The 19,698-nt window shown below is 42.4% G+C and overlaps 1 long non-coding RNA gene across 1 annotated transcript; it reads left to right on the top strand.

Moving 5' to 3' along the window:
- Positions 1–15,985: 15,985 nt before the first annotated feature.
- LOC132248339 (uncharacterized) lies at positions 15,986–16,424 on the top strand. Its single transcript, XR_009459514.1, has 2 exons — positions 15,986–16,051; positions 16,266–16,424. It is a non-coding gene; the product is annotated as an uncharacterized LOC132248339 (long non-coding RNA).
- The last annotated feature ends 3,274 nt before the right edge of the window (positions 16,425–19,698 follow it).

The following is a 19,698-nucleotide window of genomic DNA, read 5'->3' as shown; positions in this document are numbered from 1 at the left end:
TAGTAATCCATGTATGTGTATTGGATGTACACATGTCGGTAACTGGTAACTGATTCTGTCTAAATTTGGTGTGTGTGTAGCGTGTATGGGCTTAAACTGGTGATAGGTGTGCATGAACCTAGACTAATTATTTTGAACGTGTGTGTATCTGAGATGCTAGTGTGAGTGTATATGCCTAGTAGGGGTGTATGCACCTAGTGAGTGTGTGTGCACTTAATTGATTTTTGTGTGTGCATGAACTATGTTAGACTAGACATTAGGAATGTTAGACTAGACATTAGGAAGAACTTTAGACTAGACATTAGGAACAACTTCTTCACAGTTCGAGTGGCCAAGGTCTGGAATGGGCTCCCAAGGGAGGTGGTGCTCTCCCCTACCCTGGGGGTCTTCAAGAGGAGGTTAGATAAGCATCTAGCTGGTGTCATCTGAACCCAGCACTCTTTCCTGCCTATGTAGGGGGTCGGACTCGATGATCTATTGAAGTCCCTTCTGACCCTAACATCTATGAATCTATGTGCAGTTGTACACCACACGCTCCTGTCTAACAGCGCAATATTGAGATCCTGAGCATTGGCCTCAGGGCAACAACCTCACACATATCCAGGGGCGCACACCTGCTCCCATGCCCTCCTGGCAGTGCATGGTGGCACACAGTGACGGAAGCCCCCCTCCCTAAGTCCCGCGCCCCCCCACCCCAGCTGGGCAACTTGTATCAGGTTTAGCCCCAATCCCTTCCTCACTGTGGGGGTGTTGATCTGCCCCCCCATGCCCCTTCCCTCCTCTCTCTGCCCACCATAACTGATTTACCAGCTGGAGGCAGCTGTGCACAGCATGGTCCAGGACTGCTGCCTGTTTAGTCTAAGGCCGAATCTCTGAATCGATGCCAAATCTTCAAATCCAATTCAGCTCAATTAAATCGGGACAGTGACTTGAATCACCAAATCAATCAGTCCCTCTGAATTGGTCAAATCCAAATCTGAATCAAATATTTGCCACTTCACGGAGGCCTAGTGTTTGGGCCCAAATGCTCGCAAAGAAATATTTTTTTTGCTACTCTTTAGTTGTTCTAATAAAAGATGTCACTTCTACCCCATGAGTTTTGTCTACTTGTACTACCATTAAACCTCTGAATTGAACTACAAGCCTACTCCTAGAATAGAAAGAGATGTCACTTAATGAAGCGGATTAACTGATCCACTTGGGGGGAAATACATCACCCCTTGTCCCACCCTTAAGGGTGTGGAACAAGGGGCAATATGATCTCCCTGCTTTCCCCACTCAGCCAGACCCAGGGAATGAGTTTATCTGAGTGGGGGAAGTAAGGCTTTTTCTTCACCCAGCCAGATCCAGGAAATGGGTCTGACTTAGTGGGAAAAGTGCCACAGAGATAACAGACATCTGCTGCAATAAAGCAGCAGACATGTATTACCATCTTTTGTCACACCACTGATTTTCCTTTCATGTGGAATGACAAAGGGTAGCAATGTCTATTTGCTCAGCATTTGTGCCACCAGAAAAAATATTATGGTGATACAAATGAGACTTCAAATGATGTGTGTTTCCATCCTTAGAGCAGATTCCAGGTTACTCTAAATTGTAAGTGGAAATTAACAGCCACTAGTTTTCTCCCCTCCCATCTGATATGAGGGACTGATGCGCTGCTATCAGAGTTCAGACCACTTATCCTAACTCTGTTGTCATGGACCCTGGTGCTCCAAGCATAAGTCATTCGTGTTTTCTTCTTCACATTTATAATATAAACCATGTTCACGTGTCCTTTTCAAGCTTGCATCCTAAGCTGAAAAATTTCTCTAGCAGATCTACAAAACTTTGTTTTCATGAGTACAAATTTAAGCTTTCTTGATTTAATTAAAACCCAAAGGGACATTGTACAGGCTGCTTTTGTTGATTTGTGTGCAACATATATTTTACTTCAAATTAGCTTTGCACAGTCTAATTTCTTCAGAGAGAGATCTTACGAAAGTAAAATATAGCAAATGTTGCCATGGAAATAAGAATATGAGAATATCAGAAAGGAGCACAGTAAATACCATAAGATTGTTACTCATGCAGTTTCAGCATCAAAAAGTCAATCTACTATGCACCATACTCTGACGCTTCCTGCTAGAAATGTTAAATGAATGTTCAGTTCATAGTACAGTTCTATTAGAAAGGAAGGGTATTTTTTTTTTTATTCCCATGGAACCACTGACTTCAGTTGCAGAATTCACAGCAGCAAGTATATTCCACATGAGCACGAGCTGTCTGTACTAGGTAAGAGAACAAATATCTCTCATTCATAAGTCTAGTCAATAAAATGGGACCTGATTTGCTTCTAATTTATGGCACAATAAACCAGGAATACCAAATGATAGAAGAACCATACCTAACATCACTCTGACATCACCCTGGAGGATAAATCTTTTAATGTCATTGACAGTTTTTCCTACTTGGGTTCTACGATCAGCAGGAATCTTGACCTTCAGGCTCAACTGATTAACAGAATCAGAAAAACAGCTAAGAATTTTGGGCTATTACAGAAACCTGCTTTGTGAACTAACTTATATAGAGAATGGGTTGACTCAATCCAGTGAACATCTGCATGGGTTCAGAAAATAGCCCTGGGGCTAAGAAAGCCCAACCACTCGCCCCAGTCCTGAGGCTTCACTCTTTCTACCCCACCGATTTTGACAAGGCTATTTTTAGCACATGACCTCCCCCTCCCCACCCCCAATCCCACTTCCCTCTCCCTCACCCCCAGTTACTTACATGAGGCTCCCTGCATGTCTCCTGGCACTGGCCAAGGTCTGCACATGCTGCTCCCAGTCTACAGTCATGACTTAAAGTAAACTGCATGATTTTAGATTGAGTGTGGTGAACATTTGTATGCACACAATGGCTATGTCCACACAAGCATGCATTTGTGTTTTGTGGCACTTCAGAAGCTTCTGAGGCACCATAAAACACACTCCATGCATGTGATTTGGTTCTCCACAGTGTGTATTTGTAGCATGGAACCAAGTTTAGATACCAGGAAATCCAAGTATCACAAAGAAGTGGGTTGGCTCATGTGATAGCAACAAGCACCACCCAAAGCCAGAGCCTGGCCAGCCAAAGCCATGCTCCAGCTGTTGGCTAGGCTTCATGCATCCAGATTGCTGCTGCTGGAGCTCCAGGAGTCTCCCAAAACCCCAGGTAAGGCTGCTGGGGCCAGCCCAAGTGATGGCCCCCTGGGGTATTTTTCCCTGTGCTAATCCCATGTGCTGGGGCATATTTTAGGGCAAAAAGCAGCGGCACAAATTTGTACCACTGCTTTTTTCCTGACGGTAATCACATGCCCCTGCTCGTGGGGAAATGGCCAATGAATTGAATCTTAGAGATCAAATCTTATATGGAATAATGCTTTCAAGGCTATTACATATGGTACCCCTATGGTAGTTATATACTCCCAGTCTGGTTTTAATTCTGGAATTATATTTTAAAAGGTTGGAAATAGATTAATGTTTATTTAACAAGATTGTACAAACAAAATATAAAAATATCCCATAACACCTATCACTCTTGGAAATAAATACCTCAAAATGAAGAAAAAAATGATGATTCCCTATTATAGCCTTTTCTATGTTTTATTATGGATTCCAAACATCTCTTCATATATTTAGTAGCTTTTTAGAATGCTTCTGACTCTCAAGACTGGAATGTTTTTAAGTCCCTATTGCTGTTCTCCCTCTTCCATCTAGGAAGCTACATCTTTATTTCCAGTGGATATTTTTTCACATATTCAGGACACTGTGTCCAAGGTGCAATTAAGACAATGAAAGTCTCTCTACTAACTTTAGTCAGGAAACCACTTTTCAGCAGCAATTCTAGCAATTTAGCCAGTCTAAATTTGAGTCCTTCCAGTTCCATCAGAAGTTGCTTAGGGAATGAGTTGAGGCCTACCTCTCTGGTTCTTGGAAAGTCCTCTATATGCTTTCCATGTTGTTAAATCCTGTAAATGTTTATCTCTGAGTAACGGGCAGTGTGGGATTTCTTTCAGGCAGTCCATCTAACATATTTATCCAGCTGCTCAACATACCTGCTATAGCTGTGGCTCTGATTTCAACCTTAGCAAAGGTTACAACTATTTCCATCCTCTTTTCTGGATAATTTTAGAGTTAACATGGTGTTGAACTCTGATGAATCTTGGAATGTGTTTAAACTTCTTCCATTTAATACTTAAAAATTGAAGGCATTTAATTTTGAACACTTCTATTAGACAATAGAGTCTTTAAACATTAGCTATGTTTCTCCATTCTTATCTCCCTCACTCCTGTTTGTTTCTTTTTTCTCACATTCCTGAAATGGGAAGATCAATAATGCAAAGCCAATGACTTTTCTCTGGTACTAATGCAGCCCTTACTAGTGATTTGTGATGTGCTTGGAATGAGTGGCAGTGTTATATTTTTACCTAATTAAAGTTTGGGGGCTAAATTTAGTCCTTTTGTAAACACTGTCAAAACTCCTCAGATATGGTTTCCCAATCTTTTACCTTGGTATTGAATACTGCTTTGAAAGTTGAACATTAATACAGTTTAAAGGCACAATTTATTATTTAAAATACAGGGTCTCGTAAAAAATATCTGCACAATTTAGTCATCAAGAACAAAGACAATTATTAAGCAACAGTGTTGCTCTTTATTTCCTTGGAAATCATGGAGCAAATATTATCGTACGTGTTTAAAATGTCCACCATGGACATCCAGGCACTCTGCAACAGCAAGCAACAAAGCAATAGACGTGTGTTTCTATATTTCTTGAAACATCCTGTACATATTTGTATAGTATGAAGCAATAAAGCTCTCACTGAAGTTCATATGGTATAGTTCACTACTCTTTCCTATTCACAGGGAGAATATATTTTTAATTACCCCCTCAAGTACCAGCTTTGAATCCAGTGGTCATTTGGAAATTACTTTATTGAGACAGAAGTATTATTCCTGATATGCTACTTTACCAAAGAATATCCAGTTATGGGAGCAGGTAATGTCTTTTACAGCTGTATATTCTACTTTAAATGACTGTGTCTGGAAACAGCTTTTCTAATCCATTAAAGATATATTAATATTAAATATTACAGTCAGCCTAATGAGATAAGTTATTTTAAGATCTATCTGACTCCAGCTATTAGTGATTGTCTCTATATCTCTATTTAACAAAGCCTATACTATGCACTCATTCAATAAAGGCATAGATGAGATTGGGAAATTTACAGGCATCTTAATTAGAAGTACTGAAGTGGACAAATGTATTATTCATGTAATTACTTTAAGAATATTTTTTTCTAATCCAAATATCTTTTACATAATTGGACAAAATTCTACATAAATTCTGCAGAGATCATCACATTATTTATTGCAATTAACTGGTCAGGTGTATGTATTATCTTGCTTGCAAGTTGCTCAGAACAGAAAAAGATTTTAAAAATATTTCCAACAATAGCTTTTTAACAGATTTTTGGCATATGACTATTGATTAATTGTTTATGTGCTCACTATTTATAATATGTGCTGTATCATGTATGTGACATGGTCTTATTTCATCTTCCTGTATGAATAAAACAAAATAAATATGAAATATAATAAATAATGAGTTTCAGTTACTAATTATTATTGGCCCTAAAAGTCCAAATCTTTTGGACTGATATCTGAATATTTATGTGCATATATTAGTGGGCATTCATAGGGTAAAGACTAATATAAATAGTGGTAATGTACTCATTACATTTATAAACTTAAATATTTAAGAATTGACAGTATTTTTTTCTTCTTTGACCAGCATAATGCAATACACTACAATCTGGGGTTAAAAAAGAGGAAAAATGTATTTCTTAATGCTGTTTCTTCAATATCCTTGACTGGGGGAAGTACATTTACATTCCCTAAACATAGTCAAAATTCAAAGTATGCAATATTGGCTAATTTTTGAGTTATGGAACTTCAGAAATCTAGTACAATATGACAAAGTCATAAAAAATGTTTATAAGTTGTTCATATCCATCTTTCTTCTGTTTAACATCTAGTACAGGGCTGTCCAGCTTGAGAGAACCTGGCCACACTTGGCTCCTGCATGTGATCTGGACCTCACACAGGTGGGCTGTATGCCGCTAAGGGTGGATCCCCATGGCACATAGCCCTCCTCACCCAATACAATATGCTGCCCCTCATGGTGCAGATCCCTGAACTTTTCCCCACCACACAACAGTGGGGGAGTTGCCACTGAATAAGGTGGCCACTGACCCATCCCCAAAATATAGGACATCTCCTTGGTGGGTCATGGGGGAGGGACCACTGGCCTCCTTGACCAGTCAGCATTGAGGAGTAAGGCCATTTCCTCCCCCACCAATCAGCAGTGAGAAGTGGGGCCATTGGGCCCCTTGGCCAATCAGCAGAAAGAAGTGGGGCCACCACAAAAAGGTCACCTCACTCCCGCCTGACTTGGAATCCTGCTCCTCCTGGTTGTGCACCCCACTACGTCTAGGCACAGCCAATAGAATCACAAGGACAAATGGCTGACATGTATTTCTACCGATGAACTGAAAAACAGGACTTTTTGCAGTCCATTCCTCATTTAGAAATGGAAAGGGGAAAGGGTTTAAAAACAGGATGGTCTGGTATAAAACAGGACCAATGGTCACCTTGCCACTGAGACCAGCAGGCAATGTGCTGGCCCCTCATGGGCCAGATAAGGCCCAGAGGCCTCCACTTGGACTATCCTGTTATACTAAATGCTTTCACTACTATGTTTCTGAAGGCTAAACTTGGTTGAATTTTATTATATCATTAATTCTTTTTTAAAGCAGAAAAGGATAGTGAACTCTGGTTTCCTACCTCCTGGGTGAATGTTATAGATATTCATTGCTAGATAAAAGGTACTCATTTGATAGTTTGGTGAATAAAACCCCAAAATATTTTTTTCAGTCAAAATATCTGACAAACTTGATCTAAATTCACAAATACTTTTGAAATGACTAAGAGAACATTTTGGTGATTTTTTTTTTTAATGAAAAACTTTACTCAGATTCCAGTCTCTGAAATGGCCCACGTCATTCTGGACTTACTGCTTAGGAGAGGGTCCATTAAGACAGAAATATGCAGGCTAGGGCTGCAGTGCCTCCTTCAGATGTCCTAGAGTATGACAGGTTTGGGCCCAATCCCCAGGATGTTAAATATGATTGTTTTTCTTGGACAGAATTACAAGGAAAGAATTCCATGTGGGGATCACCATGTGTTGCGCCTTCCCTGAGCCCTCTCTCAGCAATGTTGCTTTCGCATACAACACTGGCCTATGTTATTTTACTTACTGTTTTTAATGAGAAGGTGAAAAATTATGAGAATGCAAGTAATGCCCTGCTTTCAACTTCTTGTAATGCCTGCTTAATTAGTTGTTCTTAATCTTTACAGAGTGGCCAGTGCTCTGCTTCTGAAAAGAACAAAAGATTCTTTTGTTCCCAAGACGATATCTAAAATCCCAAGATGATATCTAAAAAGTGCTTGTGAGAATGGTAATTCTCCCAAGATGATATCTAAAAAGTGCTCGTGAGAATGGTATTGTTTATGGAGAGTGTAGTTTGTTCCCTTAACACAGGATCCATTTGTCATTAATTTTATAAAGGGCTCTCCTCCAGTAGGGGAAAGAAATAAGACATGTTTTCTTAAAAATTCAAAGCAGGCTTACTATTAAGTATACTCTTTACTATTAAGTATATGACATCATGAAGATCCCTCTGGAAGTGCTGCAATTCATATCCTTGGAGACTGAGTCCTTCAAAAACTTCATCCTTCTTAGAGTCTCTCAATTATTCAGGAAAACTTCCCACTGACACAATACAGTATTTTCATTGCCATTAAATATCGTTTATGTACAAATGGGGCAAATAATAAGTCTAGAACTAGACAGGCAGTAAAAAAAAGAAAGCTTAGACAATTCAGGGATTCTTAATAACTCTGTTCCTACTCACTGCAGTTAATCTGAGGAAAATATCATAAATTTCAATATGTTCCAATAAAAAGAATATTTAAGGTACTAGTATAAATGTATTTTTATACTGGTGAAAGAGCTAAATAGTTTTCTTATAAAAAAATCTAAACTGAATTTTTGTACATTTAAGAGATGTATTTCAAGAAGAGGTTAAAATGATGTTGCTAGGAAACAGAAGTGAATCCTAGCAACAGCTTCTGAAAATGAAAACCCTGTGAATTTAATGCTAAGGACATAATTTCAATCCGTTGCTTATAAAAATTCAGTTGGTTAAAATTAATTGTTTTAAAATATATTACTTTAATGTTTCCATACCTGTGCTATTTTATTAGCAAAATGATAGTCTTTATTACATTGTATGCTTTTCAAGATGCAAAATCAGATTTTGGCCCAGAAATTCTGTCACATGCAACACAGTAGAGACACAGTGGACATTATGTTGGAACTGAATCTTAAACTGTGCTGCTCAGCTTTCCCCATTTATAATCCAAGTCACACTTATATAAAGATATACTCAAGAGACAACCTGTAGCCACAGGACAACCAAGACATAGGGTCATTTGTTTTGGTGAATTTGTACTGTCGGTTGCTATGTGAGTTTGAATTGAACTGAAATGTGTAGTTACGTTGTCAGGCTTTCTGTTAACCTAGCAGAGGAGTAAAACATGCTAATTTTTCATCCAGATTAGTCTTCTCCTCTTACTGATTTATGTTAACATTCCTCCCTTGTCTATTCTATCTTTTAAAAATCTTCTCTTTCCTCTTTTTTCAGTTCCACTTGTCTCTTCTTATATCCTTGTTATTTCTCCATGTCCCTCAACATTTCTCTTCTTTTGCCTATTTTCTTCTTTGATCTTCCTTCCTTCTACTTTGCCATTCCCAGTCTTCTGCTACACCCCTTGCCCTTTTACTCTTTTCTCTTTCAGTGTCTCTCTTTGTATTTTCTTACATAGTTATTTTCTTTCCCACCCAAATGCATCTTCATAGTATAAAGGCAGTTGCAATACAAACAGTGGCCCTTCCAAGGTAGGAAGCTTGGTAATGGTGAGTACAGCCAAGGGACACAGGTATGCACCGGTGATGTCAAATGAATAATAAGCAAAAGCCTCTTTGAGTTCATTTCTAAGGTCAGTGTTGTGTGTCCTGTAGGTCATGCCTACAGATCTGTAATCTAACAGATATATAATATTAAGTAAAATTGATGACTACATCATCAGGCTATCTCAAATGTTCTGTAAATGCTAAGAGAAATACTCAGTGGAGGTACAATAGAAAACAGATCAAACACAAAGGTGAAAAAAGAGCTTGTGATATCTCTCCCTATTATGTTCTTGACTGAGTCTTGGAACAAAAAGATTTAATCTTGTTGAAAAAGGGCCAGGCAGTTGTCACAATGAAAATTGCCACCTGTTGCAAGTAAAGTTTTCTCAAGGTGCAGGCACACAAACTCACAGTGAGAATTTGAAGGTAAAATTTGGTTTCTGGCAAATGTAAGGTGGGGAGGTAGGGGAAGAATCCAGACAATTTAATATATAATAGAACATGTGTGTTCTAACAGTCTCAGGCATGTTACATACCTGCTTAATCAACCAATGAAGCAACAGCTTATACCCAACCTTGGATTTAAAACCCTGTTTACTGAAAGGGGAATATTGAGAAGATGCTGAGAGTTAATCCTTTAAAACTTCAAACCAAGATATCCCAAAATTTGATCATCATACTCTATGCCCTTGGTGAAGGCCCATCTTCCGCCCATGTAGTGGCTTGAGTGAAGTGGCATCATGGAAGGGGTGAAGATATATTGAGTTATTAACATATTTCCTGCAAGTTTTAAACATAGATCCCCTTGCATTATGAAAATAAACACATTGCTAATTTAATCAATTGAAAAAGTGATGTTACACTCCATACCCAGAAAATGACTGATCAGAGAAACAAAACTCAATACAATTTCTCCTTTCATAAAGTTAGGAAGAGAGACTATTCAACAGGCCTTATGATGAGAGGCTGAGAGCTATGGGATTCTTCAGCCTGGAAAAGTGCAGGCTTAGGGAGCAACCTGGTGGCAGCCTATAAGTACATAAGGGGTATACATCAGGATCTGGAGGTCTGCAGAAGGTATAGCCCAATGTAAAGTTCATTAGAGTCATATGATTACAGTGTGACAAAGATACAGGTTGTTATCTACAAGAATTAGTCTTATTATTAGTCTTGGAGAAAGTACTACAGCTAAGCAATGAAGTAGTCATATAGGCTTAAGCACAAGGCCTCCAAAAACTTACATGTGTGTCATTGGGACTTTTTGTAGGGAGCTACTTTTCTTTGTAAGTAAGGCCCCTGGCAATAAATACACTTGACCCTTCTGAAATTAATTGCATCACAGATAATAATAAAAACTCCTCCTAGAATTGCATTGCCTGCGCACTAAATTAAATTGAATTTTTAAGACACTGTACCATGAGACAGATTTCTGAATCCAAACATTATTACAGGTTAAACTACATTTTTAATATAATTTTATTTAATCTTCTATTGTATTCTTAGTAACTAAGCAAAAACATGTTTGTTTATAGTAATAGTTTATTGCTTGCTGTTTCTTTAATTTGGAAGCAGCTTCTGGGCCAAAAATGCCTTGTATTCCTTTTGATATTCTTGTAGTCATTTCTGCTTGAGTGAGACCTTTGTTTCTTACAGACAATCCCTTTCTAATTGGGATTGCAATAATACAATCATGGCTGGAGTTTCAGTATGACAAGAGAAGTTAGGTTGTGTGGGAAGTTATTTAAATAGTTTTGTTGTAAGTAAAACAGCAGGGGAAAGTTATGAATAACAGATAAAATGCGTGGAGTTCTTTTTGCCTGTGATAAATTTTCAGAGCATGGACATTTTCTTAAACTTCCGAACACTGGTACTTTAATTCAGCAGAACGTGATGCAGTTGTGTAACCTAGCTGTTGTAGTGTGCCTGGTTGAAATAGAGAATACAAATCTAATTTAACAAACTTCTTTTATTCTCTACATCAATGCAAATGATTCAAAAGGACCAACAATTATAAATTAAAGAAAATAATTCTGGGCAAATAAAGTTCGTCCATCTCAATGCTACTGAAGCTTCCTTAATAATTTGAGGATTCCAGGATAATTTCTTGTCTATAATTCATTGGATTAAATGACCCCTATATTTTCTAATTAGGAAATATGGCTTAGGTGAAAATGATGGTGTGAAAATATTAGGTACTTGTAGGTGCCCTCTCAGTCTGAGAGTGGATCTCAGACTGTCCTCTGTGGTACTCGTCTTCATGCTTCCTCTAGACTATTTGACTTCTTGCCTGTGTGCAGATTTACAAAGGTAGATGTATAGGAAGGTAGGATTTCAGGTTACATAAAACATACAGGTTAATTTGAAGCCTTTGAACCAGGCTTATGGTTTTGTTCAGATTCTATATATCCACAGATAAGTCATTATTATTTTTCCTAAAATATTTTAGCAAATGCATAGAAAAAATGAAGTACACTGTACAGTTACATCAACCAGCTGGGCACAGAGATGTATAGCCACATTTTCAAATGTGCAGATAGGTACTGGGAGTTATGTGCCTTGAGAAATTTGTTACCCTTGTAATCTAGAAAGTATTTTCAAGTGTGTTCAGTGTTAGAATGAGGCGTATTGGCTCTGTTGAATAGGATATCTGCATAGAAGACTGAGCTTTGTACATCCCAACATCATTGTGGCTATCCTGCACTTTCCTAAACAACTTCTGGCCTGATGCAGTTTTTTTTTTTTTCTGTTAAACAATTCCAGGGTTTTTTTTAGTTTGTTCTGGGGTGTGGGAGGAAGAGGGAGGCAAAACAAAAAAGCTCCCAAAAGCCCATAAATATATGAGGACAAACAAAAAAAAACCCAAAACAAACTATGAATATATTGAGTATTGAAATCTGTGTTAAGTAGCACAGAGAGTATTTGTCCATATTCCACCTCATTTGTGGTGTCTTCCTCTTTTCCTACATTTTTATTGTTGTAATTTAGCCTAAATTTTTAAAAGTCACTGTCCTACTTTTTGTATATTCAAAGGTATGTTATAAGTAACTTGACAGAAAACTGACCTAGTCATATGTAATTACTATGTAAAAGTTAGACAGAATCACCTAAGTCTCAAAGCATAGCGGAGCAGACAACATATTTAATAAAACTTTAATAGACTGAAAAATGTGATTGAAAGGAACAAACTTTTATGTTTCAAATGAAGGGGTTGTTTCCAGTCCAAAAGCTTGAATTAACTACAGCAAAAACAATCCTAATGGCTCTAGCACTCTAGTAGGATTAAAGAAAATGTGCACTAAAGCTGACAGTGATCGTTGATCAAAACCTCAGTCTTTTTAGCCCAAAGGTAACTGAGTCTGATTTCATCACATTAATCCTTTAGGTATAAAATAGAAATTGAACTTGCATGGTGATGCAAGCTGGCTTTGAAATTAGGAAGCCTTGGCTCACAATGTATGAAAAGTTGGCATACCCAATGGAAATGGTGTTCAAAGAAGTTCAAAGTAGGAATGGGAAAAGCAGGTTGCACTGTTCTGGAAGCATAAACAGCAGTTCTCTTTTCTCAGCACTCATATTCCACAAGGTAATAAGCATTTGAAAAATAAATGTTTGAAGTAGGACATAATCCTTTTGAAGCTTCTAAATGTTAAAAATGTCCACTATGGAAGTTATATGTGGAAAGTATCAAAGCATTTACCTTAAAAAGTAGACAGAAAATAAGAAGTATATGTTTTTCTATGTCACTCTTGCAGGGTGACATCTAACCAGTATGCGGTAAAATACCTCACAGATTACCCAACATTTGCAACTGGCCTCTGAATGAGAGAGAGAAATAGGTGAGTTCCTTTTGATTATAATTTATTTTCACAGGAACTTTCTAGAGTCATAAAGATCTCCATTATTGAAGTCAAAATGCTTTAAACACATTAGAAGACAAGGAGAAAGGGAGTCTATTTTGCTCTTGTTGTAACCAAAAAGAATGGGAATAGCATATGGCTATAGTCTGTAGCTCTTACTCACAAAAGTAATCTTATGAGTAATGAATGAGAAGTTCAGGATTTGGGAATCATGTCAGACTTGAGGAATATCGGCTAAATTAAGCAAGGAATCTGCCCAGAGTAAGTCTGATCTGTGCTCAGCAAAAATTGATTCCACTTATCCTTCACTTTCCTAAACACAACTGTAATGCTTTATCAGTGGGACTACTTCCATAGATAAGAGGAACTGACTTGGTATGGCTGCTCAATGAGAAAAGACTAATTAAATCCTCCAAACTAAGCCCCAAAGCTTGCCTAACACCTCTCCCAAATTTACAGTTGGCCTAATAAAAGGTATCACCAAACATCCCTTGCTTCTCATGAATTTCCTGGACCATCACAGCTACAACACTCCAACCTTACCCAAAAGGTCATACGCAGGCAATTTTTTGTTATCCTGATATAGTAATTGTCTCCATTGAATTTACCTCCAGTTAAAACACAGGACAAGAGGGAATACCTGGCTTATCACATTCAGGGCCTCTGCGATTGCAGGTAACCAAGTAATAGATGGTAAGTCCAGAAGGGTCCACAAGAACATTCATCTGTTTCCTTTTTCATGGCACAAGCAATAAAGCACTCCATAATACTCTTTAATAATGCATGATCTTTATAGAAAAAAACCCAGAAAGGCCTCAAAAACTGCAATGTACTAAAAGAAGAAAGCAGGAAAGACTAAGGGCACCACCAGTGCCTTGGGCCCCTGCAGGGACAGGGCACGTGACACTAAGATGACATTAGGAAATTAACTACTCCCCATGCTACAAAGGAAATCAGAAAAAGACCACTGTGTTATGCCAGGCTATGGTCAGCCAGGTCTTGGGGTCAGGACCTCAGGGTCTGGAGAAACCAAGAAGTCAGAAGCCAGGAAGCCAGAAAGCTTGGTCCGAGGGAACCAAGTGAGAGATCCAGAGAGTCAGGTAGAGAACGAGGGCAGAAGGTTAGCTTGGTCAGATATCCAGGAGGTCAAGCCAGAGCTGGGTCAGTTATCCAGAGGGTCAGGCAGAGCTTAAGGTCAGAAGTCTAGCCAGGTCAGCTATCCAGAAGATCAGGCAGAATGTAAGGTGAGGAGGTTAGCTGAATCAGGTGTCCAGAGAATCTATCAGAGTCAGTAGTAGCACAATCCAAGGGTGCAGCAGCCTACGTACAAGCTTGTATCCTGTTGTTCAGACATTTCCCCTTCCAGGCTTATATAGGAAGGGATAAGAGGTCAGCTGACCTTGGCTGGCCACTCCAGCAGCAGGGACTAGGCATGTGCCTAGGTCCAGATGCAGTGTTCCGGCCACCTGTGTCTTCCCCAGTATTCCCCTGGGAAGGTGAGGCTGCCATGTCAGGAAGGCCAAAGCCACATCCTGACACACTAGACCTCCTCCATTTAGGGCAGCCATTTGTCCAGTTTTATAGAGGACAGTTTGGTTTTCTGCTACTCTGTCCTCTGTCCTCTTGATACAAAACCGGATACCTTTATGTCAGACTGGTGGAAGTCTAAAGAGAAAAATAGAGGACATAAAGGCATTGGGTTTTGTATTAATAGGACAGAGGAACAGAGGACAGTGTAGCAGAAAACTGAGCTGTCCTCTATAAAACCAGATGAATGGCCACCCTACCTCCATCTGAGTTAGAGGAAGATTGTTTTGACTCTGGTGAATTGGTTCAACACAGAGCATGCCAGCAAGATATACCAGCCAACCACCTGAGTGGTCTTTCCTGTACTGTATCCTATATTCTACCTGCAGCCATTCTCTTGCACTGTGACTATATCCCACAAGAACTAAGTTATCCATGGAGGGGAGGCGGGGGTAGTGTGGGGTGAATTGGTAGCAATTACTGACTGCTATTCTCCTTATCAAATAAAAAAATGTAAAACCACCTGGATCGCAGACATTAAATTACAGAAGGAAATACAATGTAATTAATTTATGTATAAATACATACATTGCTTTCTAGATACAGACACAGTACTTTTTGAGAGGCAAATCTGCACCCTTGGAGAGCATGTCCTGACAAGCACGCACATGCATGGGTACACATTTCCAACAGGACAAATAGCAGCAGCACATAATCTGAGCCACTGTTATTTGTCCATGTTCCTGCCCCTGCACATATGCTCTGGTGCACAGCAAAGGGACCTGGGTGGAATAGGGAGGCTGGGACCAGCACCTGTACTGGCCCCAGTAGCCTTACCTGGGGTCCTGGGGGCCTTCCAGGGCAGCAGGATCACTGAGTTGGCTGCTTGGAGCCTAGCCAGTCACAAGACTGGGACTCCTGTAGGGATAGGGCGTAGACACCGCGCAGGTCTACAAACAGCAGCTTGTAGAATGGTGTCTACGAGGAGTACTGCTAGGGACTCTGCCCAGGGGGACAAGGCTACCAGGGGCAGGTCTGAGGCCTCCACCCAGACCGAGCCCATGGGGGAGCCGGTGTCCCCCTACCTCCTGGCCTGTGGGGTATCCCCAGCAGGGCCGGGGGGAGCAGAGATTGGGGGCCCCCACACCTGTCCAGCAGGTGCCTGTCTTAGGGCTCTGGAGGCGCAGGTGAGGGAGCTCCGGGAGGAGGTTAGCAGGCTGAGGGGGATCAGGGAGGCGGAGGATGAAATTGACAGTTATTTCCTTTCCCTGCAGGCCCAGGCACCCAAGGAAGAAGCACCCCGGGGAATACCCTCCACAGCAGAGTGGCAGACGGTCACAGCCAGGACCGGAGCGGCACGCAGCGAACTGGTACCAGCTTCTCCAGTCTGACTGGTGAACAGGTACGAGGCCCTGGTGACCCGGCAGGAGATGGAAGGGGAGGAGGACACCCTTGGGCAAGAAGAAACACCACGTTCTTCACACTCCAAACAGATCAAGAGATCCACGATGACCCAGAGGAGGAGGCGACAAGTGCTCGTCATAGGAGACTCCATCCTGAGAGGTACGGAAGGACCCATCTGTCACCAGGACCCCTCGGCACGAGAGGTATGCTGCCTCCCTGGAGCAAAGATTCGGGATGTGACGGAGGTAATCCAGGCCAGGATCAAGCCCACCGATTATTACCCCATGGTCCTAGTCTATGTGGGTACTAATGATGCGGCCAGGAGAACCCCCGATCACTTGATGGCGGACTACTGTGCTCTGGGCGGCGTGCTGAAGGATTTCGGTGCCCAGGTGGTTTTCTCTTCCATCCTACCAGTGACCGGACGAGGAAGACGGCAGGAGAACTGCATCAGAGAGACCAACTGGCGGCTTCAGCAGTGGTGTCTCGAGGCAGGCTTCGGCTTCCTGGACAATGACCCGCACATCACGACGAGGGACATGCTCAGCTGGGATGGGCTTCACCTGTCCCCCAAAGGTAAGCGTGTGTTTTCTACTAGGTTGGCGAATCTCCTCCGGCGGGCTTTAAACTAGGCTCGTCGGGGGGAGGGGAGTACGAGGGCAGGGGAAGCTGTGGACCACCAAACCATGTGGCACCCACAAGGACAGCCCAGCCTGAAGAAGGAGAACATTGGGAACCTGAAAGCCATGGGGAGGCCAGCACAACAGAACAGGTAAGGAACAAGAAGGTAAGAAACAATGGGCCCCATGGGACTGGGAGCGGGGGGGGGGCAGCAAAGGCACCAGTCGCAGGGCTCAAGTGCCTATATACTAATGCTAGGAGCATGGGGAACAAGCAGGATGAACTAGCGCTCCTGCTTGCACTAAACACCTATGACTTAGTGGGGCTAACAGAGACCTGGTGGGATTCATCCCATGACTGGGCGGTACATATTGAGGGCTATAGATTGTATAGAAAAGACAGGTCGGGGAAGAAAGGGGGGGGGTTGCACTTTATGTCAGTGAGCAATACACATCAACCCTCATCAAGACAGAATCCGAGGTTGAGGAAGTAGAAGGATTGTGGGTTAGGCTACATGGGGGGCAAGGAGAAAGGGATTTGGTGGTAGGGGTCTGCTACAGACCCCCACACCAAGGGGAAGAAATAGATGCGGGGCTCCTGAGGCAACTCTCGGAGACCATAAAAGCTAAAGAGGCGGTAGTCATGGGGGACCTAAACTACCCGGACATCTGCTGGAAGACGCAGACAGCAAGGTCCCATCGCTCACGCAGGTTTCTAACTTGTGTATAGGACCTCCACCTGACACAGGAGGTGCATGGTCCCACTAGGAGGAATGCCATACTGGATCTGGTATTGGCAACGGGAGATGACATGATAGGGGACCACCAGATCGGTAGCCATCTGGGGGACAGTGATCACCTTATAATAGAATTCAACATAAGACGTCGAGTGGGTAAGGTAACTAGTAGGGTAAAAGTGCTAGACTTTAGGAAAGCTGATTTCATTGCACTCAGGCGATTAGTCAAGGAAGCACTGCAGAGTAGGAGTTTTGATGGGATGGGTGCCCAAGAAGGGTGGCTGTGCCTAAAGGAAACGATCCTTTGGGCACAAAGCAAGACGATCCCCGAGCGAGGCAAAAGAGGGAAAGGGGCCAGGAGGCTTCCATGGCTGACCAGAGAAATCCAGGGCAGCCTAAGGGCCAAAAGGGGAGCACATAAAAAGTGGAAACAGGGTGAGATCACTAAAGATGAATATACCTCCTCTGCTCGTGCTTGTAGGGAGGCAGTTAGGTGGGCCAAAGCTACCATGGAGCTGAGGATGGCAACCCAAGTAAAAGACAACAAGAAATTGTTTTTTAGATATATAGGGAGTAAAAGGAAGGCCCAGGGAGGAATAGGACCCCTGCTAAATGGGCAGAAGCAATTGGTGACAGACAGGGGGGACAAGGCTGAACTCCTCAACGAGTTCTTTGCCTCAGTGTTCCTAAGCGAGGGGCACGACAAGTCTCTCACTGGGATTGTAGAGAGGCAGCAGCAAGGTGCCAGACTTCCATGCGTAGATCCTGAGGTGGTGCAGAGTCACTTGGAAGAACTGGATGCCTTTAAGTCGGCAGGCCCGGATGTGCTCCATCTGAGGGTGCTGAAGGCACTGGCCGACATCATTGCAGAGCCACTGGCGGGAATATTCGAATGCTCGTGGCGCACAGGCCAAGTCCCGGAGGACTGGAAAAGGGCTAACGTGGTCCCCATTTTCAAAAAGGGGAGGAAGGAGGACCCGGGCAACTATAGGCCGGTCAGTCTCACCTCCATCCTTGGTAAAGTATTTGAAAAAGTTATCAAGGCTCACATTTGTGAGAGCCCGGCAGGACAAATTATGCTGAGGGGAAACCAGCATGGGTTTGTGGCGGGCAGATCGTGCCTGACCAACCTAGTCTCTTTGTATGACCAGGTTACGAAACGCCTGGACACAGGAGGAGGGGTGGATGTCGTATACTTAGACTTCAGGAAGGCCTTCGATACGGTATCCCACCCCATACTGGTGAACAAGTTAAGAGGCTGTGATGTGGATGACTGCACAGTCCGGTGGGTGGCGAATTGGCTAGAGGGTCACACCCAAAGAGTCGTGGTAGATGGGTCGGTCTCGACCTGGAAGGGTGTGGGCAGTGGGGTCCCGCAGGGTTCGGTCCTTGGACTGATACTCTTTAATGTCTTCATCAGCGACTTGGACGTGGGAGTGAAATGTACTCTGTCCAAGTTTGCAGATGACACAAAGCTATGGGGAGAAGTGGACACGCCGGAGGGCAGGGAACAGCTGCAGGCAGACCTGGATAGGTTGGACAAGTGGGCAGAAAACAACAGGATGCAGTTCAACAAGGAGAAATGCAAAGTGCTGCACCTAGGGAGGAAAAATGTCCAGCACACCTACAGCCTAGGGAATGACCTGCTGGGTGGCACAGAGGTGGAAAGGGATCTTGGAGTCCTAGTGGACTCCAAGTTGAACATGAGCCGGCAGTGTGACGAAGCCATCAGAAAAGCCAATGGCACTTTATCGTGCATTAGCAGATGCATAACAAATAGGTCCAGGGAGGTGATACTTCCCCTCTATAGGGCGTTGGTCAGACCGCAGTTGGAGTACTGCGTGCAATTCTGGGCGCCACACTTCAAGAAGGATGCGGATAACCTGGAGAGGGTACAGCGAAGGGCAACTCGTATGGTCAAGGGCCTGCAGACCAAGCCCTACGAGGAGAGACTAGAGAAACTGGACCTTTTCAGCCTCCACAAGAGAAGGTTGAGAGGCGACCTTGTAGCTGCCTATAAGTTCATCACGGGGGCACAGAAGGGAATTGGTGAGGATTTATTCACCAAAGCGCCCCCGGGGGTTACAAGAAACAATGGCCACAAGCTAGTAGAGAGCAGATTTAGACTGGACATAAGGAAGAACTTCTTCACAGTTCGAGTGGCCAAGGTCTGGAATGGGCTCCCAAGGGAGGTGGTGCTCTCCCCTACCCTGGGGGTCTTCAAGAGGAGGTTAGACGAGTATCTAGCTGGGGTCATCTAGACCCAGCACTCTTTCCTGCTTATGCAGGGGGTCGGACTTGATGATCTATTGCGGTCCCTTCTGACCCTAACATCTATGAATCTATGAATCTATGAAAGAGTGTGGCTCTGGCTGGCCAGGCTCCCTTCTGGCACTGCATGCTGCTGCTGAGTGCCCTGCACCACATTTTTCGGTGGGGTTTTTTTTTTGGATGCCAGAATTTTGAGGTGTCATAAAAAGCACTGTGCTGCAA

Source organism: Alligator mississippiensis, chromosome 2 (assembly GCF_030867095.1).
Source record: "Alligator mississippiensis isolate rAllMis1 chromosome 2, rAllMis1, whole genome shotgun sequence".
NCBI classification, from domain to species: domain Eukaryota; kingdom Metazoa; phylum Chordata; order Crocodylia; family Alligatoridae; genus Alligator; species Alligator mississippiensis.
The sequence above is the reverse complement of the archived record's forward strand: the minus strand, read 5'-3'. Positions and strand labels throughout refer to the sequence as shown.